Here is an 8249-nt window from a genome sequence, read left to right as displayed (position 1 = left end):
TTGAGTACTTCGTCAAAACTTTTCCAGTTACTCGTGCAACGGAAAATCCTACGCAGAGTACACTGCACTATAATTTTCATATGTTGCAATGGATGTGCCCTCGTCAACAGACTGCCAGCAGCGATTGACATCAATAACCCCACTGGCCTAAAACAACTACTACTACTTGTTCTCTGGACTTTCTTCGACGCAAATTACAACGAACTTCTCAGTGCGACGTGGAGAGTGTAATTTGCCATCATTCACCATCACGAAAGAAAAAGGGGGACGATCCCCGTGCCAGCAGATGAAGATATCTCCTGGCCGAATCCCAACTACTACTACTACTACTACTACTAACTATTGTACCATTTGCTTGAATACAAAATGATGGGCATACTGTATGTTTCTGTAGTCACTGCAACAGATTAGGCAAACAGATACTGTTGTGATAAACTTAATAATAGAACCAACGTTGAGTTAAATTGTAGTGGAAAACAGGCCCAATGTTGTGATAATCGTTATAATTAATCTACCATTCCTTGTTGTTATTCCTGCATTTGTTTATGTGTTTGATATCGTGTATCTTTCAGAACCAACGTTGAGTTAAAGCTTTAAGACAAAGCCTGTTTTCCACTACAATTTAACTCAACGTTGTGAATGCCATGAAGTTCAAGCCGCCACAACTTCCTTCAAGTCCGACTCCAGAACAATGGCGCTGGTGGAAAGACTGTTTCTCCAAGGGATTGGATATAAACGAAATCACAGAAGACGAACACAAACTGACCTTTTGGATTTCGCATGTGGGTTCGGATTTTTTTGCCATCTTGGAACACGCTCCTTCATTTAACGAGGCCATTTCCATACTGGACAAGCACTAGGATCATATATGCCCGTCATCAGCTCCTCTCATGCCGTCAGAAATCGGATGAGTCTATTTCGGATTTCATCAATAGATTGAAAATTCTACTGCAAAAGTGCGAATGCAAAGCCGTCAATATTCAGGAACATCAACAGCTCCTGATTCAGGACGCCCTCGTTGCGGGCGTGAAATCGGATATCATTCGCATGCGACTTCTGGAGCAAACGGACGAAGATGCAACTCTGGAGAATTGCATTTCACTTGCAAGCGCTATTGAACTGTCATCAGACTACAACCGAAGTTTTCGTGGAACTGAAGGACTGGACTCGTCTGTGCCATCTTCGGAGGCGGCATCAGACTTGTGCTCCACAGGTCGACAGCCAACTAGTACTGTCAATGAAGGAGGACAAGTTCGAAATAAATGCCAGTTTTGTGGACTTCGTGGCCATCCGCGACGAAACTGCCCAGCTCGGAACGACAGTTGTCATAAATGCCAAAAGAAAGGACATTGGGCGACTGCTTGTCGGAGCCAGCTGGCAGTAACACAACAAGCTCAGCCAGAAGAGTCATCCGTTTCGGCACTGTCGTCGGTACTTCTCGCGGCCGGAGGAAGCTCCGATGCCTTCTACGCTTTGGTGAAGGTTGGGAAGAAGGAATTTCTCGGACTTGTTGACTCTGGAGCATCGGAGTCATTCATTTCCTACGAAGCTGCACGTCAGTGTGACGGTAAAATAACTATGACAGCATCCGCTACTCAACTTGCAGACAAGACCAAATTACCAATACTTGGCCATATCGATCTGACGATGCAAGTGAACGCGGAAACCTACTCCACTCGTCTTAAAATTGCCAAGAGTCTTCTTGCAGATATCATAATCGGCATGGATTTTCTCGGTCAACACTCAGTGGTACAGCTGGAAACAAAAGGGGGATCGTGGCCCCGTCTCGTTCTCGAAAGCAGCTCAGGGCACACACGCTGCAGCTATGTTCCCAGCATTGGACATTGAACCACCGATTCTCTTCTCAACCATAACCAAGCAAAGGGCCAAACCAATCACAACTAAATCTCGCTATGCGAGTAAAGAGAACCAAGAATATCTTACTCAAGAGATCGATCGCCTACTAGAAGCTGGCATCATAGAGCCTTCGTCGTCGCCATGGCGGGCCCAAGCATTTGTGGTTAGACGTGGATAAAAGCCGCGTATGGTTATAGACTATTCAGAAACGATAAATCGTTATACGGAACCCGATGGATACCCGTTCCCGGAAGTGGAGACAATACTCGACGGAGCTGCACAGGACAAATATTTCTCTCGCGTGGACCTGAAATCTGCCTATCATCAAGTACCTATTCAGGAATCAGATCGTCCATTCACAGCCTTCGAAGCAAATGGAGCGTTGCATCAGTTCACTCGACTTGCTTTTGGGCTAACTAACGCAGTTCCTGTTTTTCAACGAGTGATCGATTCTATCATTCGCAAGGAGAAGCTAGAAAAGACACGAGCCTATCTGGATGATGTTATTATTTCGGGGGCAACTCAAGAGGAGCATGACCGTAATCTGGAGAGGTTTATATCAACAGTGAAGAAATACGGAATCACTCTCAACAAAGACAAGTGTCTGTTCAACGTACAACGAATTTCGTGGCTTGGCCCTATTCTGGAAAAGGGTACAAAGCGGCCTGACCATGAGAGACTCAAGACACTTATGGACTATCCGTTACCGGCCACTAAGCAGGAACTCCACAGGCTCATTGGATTCTTTGCCTACAACGCGAAGTGGATTGCGCATTACTCGGACAAAGTCCGACCGCTCCTGGACGCTTTCAATGCAGGCCCTCTGCCTCTTCCAGAGTCTGCGGTCAAGGCTATAGGGAAACTGAAAGATGCTATAGCGAAGTCGGTTTTGGTTGTTCCTGAACCTGGTTCGCCGCTCATTATGACGACAGACGCTTCAGGAACGGCGATAGGAGGAACGCTCACGCAAGACTCGCAGCCCATTGCTTTCTTTTCGCGCTCTCTCAGTTCTGGGGAACGTAAACAGTCAGCAGCGGAACGTGAAGCATTGGCCATTGTAGAGTGTAGCCGTAAGTGGATGCCATACATGTGAGCTTACCATACCTTGATTCAATCGGACCAAGAGGCTGTTGCTTTTATCTTCTCTCGCAATAAGTCCAAGGTTAAGAATGACAAGCTGATGCGGTGGCGATTAGAACTCTCCACACTGTCATATGGAATCGAGTATAAGAAGGGGTCAGAGAACATCGCAGCGGATGCACTCTCACGCATTGCGTCAATTGATAATTCCGGCACAGTGGACAACCTTCACAGACGCTTGTGCCATCCTGGAATTACAAGAATGTGGGAGTACGTCAGTCGACACAAATTACCATTTACTTTGAACGAAGTACGACAGTCTTGCTCTGAGTGTCCCACCTGCCTCGAATGGAAGCCTAAGTTCTACCGTCCCGAGAAAGCTCATATTATAAAGGCTACTCGGCCGTTCGAACGTATTAGCATTGATTTGGTAGGACCAAAATCAATGTCCCCAGCTGGAAATCGCTATCTTCTCACTGTAATTGATGAGTACAGTCGTTTTCCGTTCGCAATACCTTTAAAGGATATTTGTGCACAGTCAGTCATAAGGTCTCTCAAGTCAATCTTCTCACTTTGTGGAACACCGGGCTTCATCCACTCAGATAGGGGGACACAGTTTATGTCAGCCGACTTCGATAAATTCTGCGCCGATACGGGTATCGCACACTCCCGAACCACACCGTATAGCCCCAAAGGCAACGGCCAATGTGAGCGCCTTAATGGAACGGTTTGGAAGGGCGTCGTCTGTACACTCCATTCTCGCGGTCTGCAACCCGATCGGTGGGAAGATATATTGCCTGATGTGCTGGCGTCAATCCGAGCACTCATTTGTACATCTACACAAGAAACACCTCACGAGCGGTTTTTTGGTTTCAAACGCAGGGCGCCTGCCAAATGGAATCTCCCTTCATGGCTGGCGCCAGGTCACCCCTTGTATGTCAAGAGTTTTGTTCGCAACAAAGGCGACCCTATAGTTCAGCCTGCAGAAGTTGTGGAGCCAATAAACAATCAATTTACGAGAATTAGGCGGCGTAATTGAGCAGTCGACACAGTTTCATCGTCCATGTTATCTCGCGGCAGCGTGGTGCCAAACCCTCGACGAAGATCCTCCCTACCTCATCCCGTGAATGTCCCGGAAAAGCCGCAGGAGGTAAGCGATGTAATAGCGGATACGTCGATTATGGGCAACAATGCGCAAACGCTGGAAACGCTGGCTCCAGGATCGCAGCAAGATGTTTGCATGCCACGTACTGGTGAGGAGTCACCGCCCGTCATTTCCCAGCCAAGGGAGCCGGCAGGCCAGAGCACTCGTCGCAGTGGAAGAGTAAGGCGTCTGCCAGAACGCCTACGCTCAACTGTAGACAGCAGCATCATCACTGAGACTTTCGACGAAGACGAGATCATTTGGAAGTACGAGGAGCAACATTAGCGGGGGAGAATGTTGTGATAGTCGTTATAAATAATCTACCATTCCTTGTTGTTATTCCTGCATTTGTTTATGTGTTTGATATCGTGTATCTTTCAGAACCAACGTTGAGTTAAAGCTTTAAGACAAAGCCTGTTTTCCACTACAGATACCTAGTAAGAGAGAAGTCTTTTTGCGCGATATGTTGACAATTTTGTAGGTACCACAGAATCAGCAAGTGGATAATTGTTCGAACAAGTTAATGCATTGCAAAAAAAAACTTAAGTCTACATAACAAAAAGTGGAAACAAACGGCGATCTTGCTTTTATTGACATCAATATTTGTAGTAGCAAGGAAATTAAAAACTCATGCAAACGTAATTTTAGCCTACCGATATTTCTACAATTCTAATTTTTTGTAGTTCTGACCCATGCAGCGTAAGAAATATATAGTGCAATGTACTGTGCATAGTATTTTCCGTTGCAGTAATTGGAAAAGTTTTGACCAGATAACCGAAACAAACCAGAATAAATAGTTCCAAAATCAGTATCCCGAAAGTTGGACGAAACTTGTTAACGAAATTCACGAAATACGAAAGCTCGTTGTAGGGAAACAGAGCGCCTCAAAAACCGAGAAAAAATTATTCCATTGGACAAAATAGTCAAGAAACAATCCCCATTTTTTAAGGCAGAGCACAATTTAAGAGTGCGATTGAAAGAAAGACAACAAGACCTATCTCGTATAAGTTTTGTTTTTAGTACTAGGAGAATGAAAACTTGCTAGCTTTCGCTGAAGTCGAGATTAGATAACATGCTGAAATCTCACGTGGTATCAGAGATTTCTTGTAGTTCTTATGAATCTAATTTGTTTCTCAATCTTGTGTCATGTTACCTCAAGGATTAATTTGATTCATCATTCGGGCAGCACGTTAGCGTCTGCTGTGGTTTGCCAAAGGTTTTTAATTGGCGTATCATTGACCAGAGCAGCGACAATGAAGAATTGATGACCCTTGAGGAAATGCACATAAGGCGACAGAATCCAAAAATAAACACGAGCCACAAATAGGAGGAGTGGGCTTGACACTAAAGATTTACGGTTCTATATCAGCTATTCAGAGTACCATATTTTTTATTTTTTTCTTAAAACATTATCCACTACCCAAGGAGGTGGTAGTTCAATTGAAAGTTTTCATCGCTTTTTCAATTAGAGCAAGGCGTTGTTGAAATAAAACCATCTTGACTTGGCAATTAACCGCTATCTGCTTATTATAATTTAGCAAATTTTAGTCAAACTTGACCATGAAGAAACTTTCATTGGTAAATTTCAAGGTAATGAAATTGTCTAAATTGAAAAGTGTTTTTTTTTGGAACCAGGAGTTGTTTAATTAGCCTACTGATATCTCTACAATTCTAATTTTTTGTAGTTGTGACCCATGCAACATAAGAAATATATAGCGCAATGTACGGTGCATAGTTTTTTCCGTTGCAGTAATTGGAAAAGTTTTGACCAGATAACCGAAACAAACCAGAATAAATAGTTCCAAAATCAGTATCCCGAAAGTTGGACGAAACTTGTTAACGAAATTCACGAAATACGAAAGCTCGTTGTAGGGAAACAGAGCGACTCAAAAACCGAGAAAAAATTATTCCATTGGACAAAATAGTCAAGAAACAATCCCCATTTTTTAAGGCAGAGCACAATTTAAGAGTGCGATTGAAAGAAAGACAACAAGACCTATCTCGTATAAGTTTTGTTTTTAGTACTAGGAGAATGAAAACTTGCTAGCTTTCGCTGAAGTCGAGATTAGATAACATGCTGAAATCTCACGTGGTATCAGAGATTTCTTGTAGTTCTTATGAATCTAATTTGTTTCTCAATCTTGTGTCATGTTACCTCAAGGATTAATTTGATTCATCATTCGGGCAGCACGTTAGCGTCTGCTGTGGTTTGCCAAAGGTTTTTAATTGGCGTATCATTGACCAGAGCAGCGACAATGAAGAATTGATGACCCTTGAGGAAATGCACATAAGGCGACAGAATCCAAAAATAAACACGAGCCACAAATAGGAGGAGTGGGCTTGACACTAAAGATTTACGGTTCTATATCAGCTATTCAGAGTGCCATATTTTTTATTTTTTTCTTAAAACATTATCCTCTACCCAAGGAGGTGGTAGTTCAATTGAAAGTTTTCATCGCTTTTTCAATTAGAGCAAGGCGATGTTGAAATAAAACCATCTTGACTTGGCAATTAACCGCTATCTGCTTATTATAATTTAGCAAATTTTAGTCAAACTTGACCATGAAGAAACTTTCATTGGTAAATTTCAAGGTAATGAAATTGTCTAAATTGAAAAGTGTTTTTTTTGGAACCAGGAGTTGTTTAATTAGCCTACTGATATCTCTACAATTCTAATTTTTTGTAGTTGTGACCCATGCAACATAAGAAATATATAGCGCAATGTACGGTGCATAGTTTTTTCCGTTGCAGTAATTGGAAAAGTTTTGACCAGGTAATGGAAAAAAACCAGAATAATCAGTTCAAAAATCAGTATCCCGAAAGTTGGACGAAAATTGTTAACGAAATTCACGAAATACGAAAGCTCGTTGTAGGAAACAGAGCGCCTCAAAAACCCGAGAAAAAAATCATTCCATTGGACAAAATAGTCAAAAAAACAATCCCCATTTTTTAATGCAGAGCACAATTTAAGATTGCGATTGAAAGAAAGACAACAAGACCTATCTCGTATAAGTTTTGTTTTTAGTACTAGAAGAATGAAAACTTGCTAGCTTTCGCTGAAGTCGAGATTGGATAAGATTCTGAAATCTCACTTGGTATCTGAGATTTCTCGTAGTTGATATGAATCTAAATTTGTTTCTCAATCTTGCGTCATGTTACCACAGGGATTAATTTGATTCATCATTCGGGCAGCACATTAGCGTCTGCTGTGGTTTGCCAAAAGTTGTTAATTGGCGTATCATTGACCAGAGCAGCGAAAATAAAAAAAATGATGACCCTTGAGGAAATGCACATAAGGCGACAGAAACCAAAAACAAACACGAGCCGCAAATACGAGGAAGGGGCCTGACACTAAAGATTTACGGTTCCATATCAGCTTTTCAGAGTACCAAATTTTTTTTAAACATTATCCACTACCCAAGGAGGTGGTAGTTTTCATCGCTTTTTCAATTCGACTAAGGTGTTGTTGAAATAAAAACAGCTTGATTTGGCAGATAACCGCTACCTGCTTATTATATTTTATCAAGTTTTATTCAAACTTGATCATGAAGGAACTTTCATATGCTAAATTTCGAGGTATTGAAATTGTCTAATTTAAAAAGTTTTTTTTGGAACCAGGAGCCGTTCAATTAGCCTACTGATATCTCTATATTTCTAATTTTTTGTAGTTGTGACCCATGAAACATAAGAAATATATAGCAAAATGTACTGTGCATAGTATTTTCCGTTGCAGTAATTGGAAAAGTTTTGACCAAGTAATTGAAACAAACCAAAACAAACTATTCAAAAATCAGTATCCCGAAAGTTGGACGAAAATTGCTAACGAAATTCACGAAATAAGAAAGCTCGTTGTAGGAAAACAGAGCGCCTCAAAAACCGAGAAAAAAAGTATTCCATTGGAAAAAATAGTCAAGAAACAATCCCCATTTTTAATGCAGAACAAAATTTAAGCGTGCGATTGAAAGAAAAACAACAAGACCTATCTCGTAAAGGTTTTGTTTTTAGTACTAGGAGAATGAAAACTTGCTAGCTTTCGCTGAAGTCGATATTGGATAAGATTCTGAAATCTCACTTGGTATCTGAGATTTCTTGTAGTTGATATGAATCTAATTTTGTTTCTCAATCTTGCGTCATGTTACCACAGGGATTAATTTGATTCATCATTCGG

General features: G+C 41.7%; 1 protein-coding gene across 1 annotated transcript in view; it reads right to left on the bottom strand.

Annotated features, from left to right (window-relative positions):
* The window catches only part of LOC142353031 (uncharacterized), a 280268-nt gene that overhangs the window by 97272 nt on the left and 174747 nt on the right, over positions 1-8249 (bottom strand). The window lies entirely within an intron of this gene.

The sequence above is a fragment of the Convolutriloba macropyga genome, chromosome 14 (assembly GCF_964194025.1).
Source record: "Convolutriloba macropyga chromosome 14, txConMacr16.3, whole genome shotgun sequence".
Classification (NCBI taxonomy): domain Eukaryota; kingdom Metazoa; phylum Xenacoelomorpha; order Acoela; family Convolutidae; genus Convolutriloba; species Convolutriloba macropyga.
Note: the sequence above shows the minus strand (reverse complement) of the source record. Positions and strands in the feature narration are given on the sequence as shown.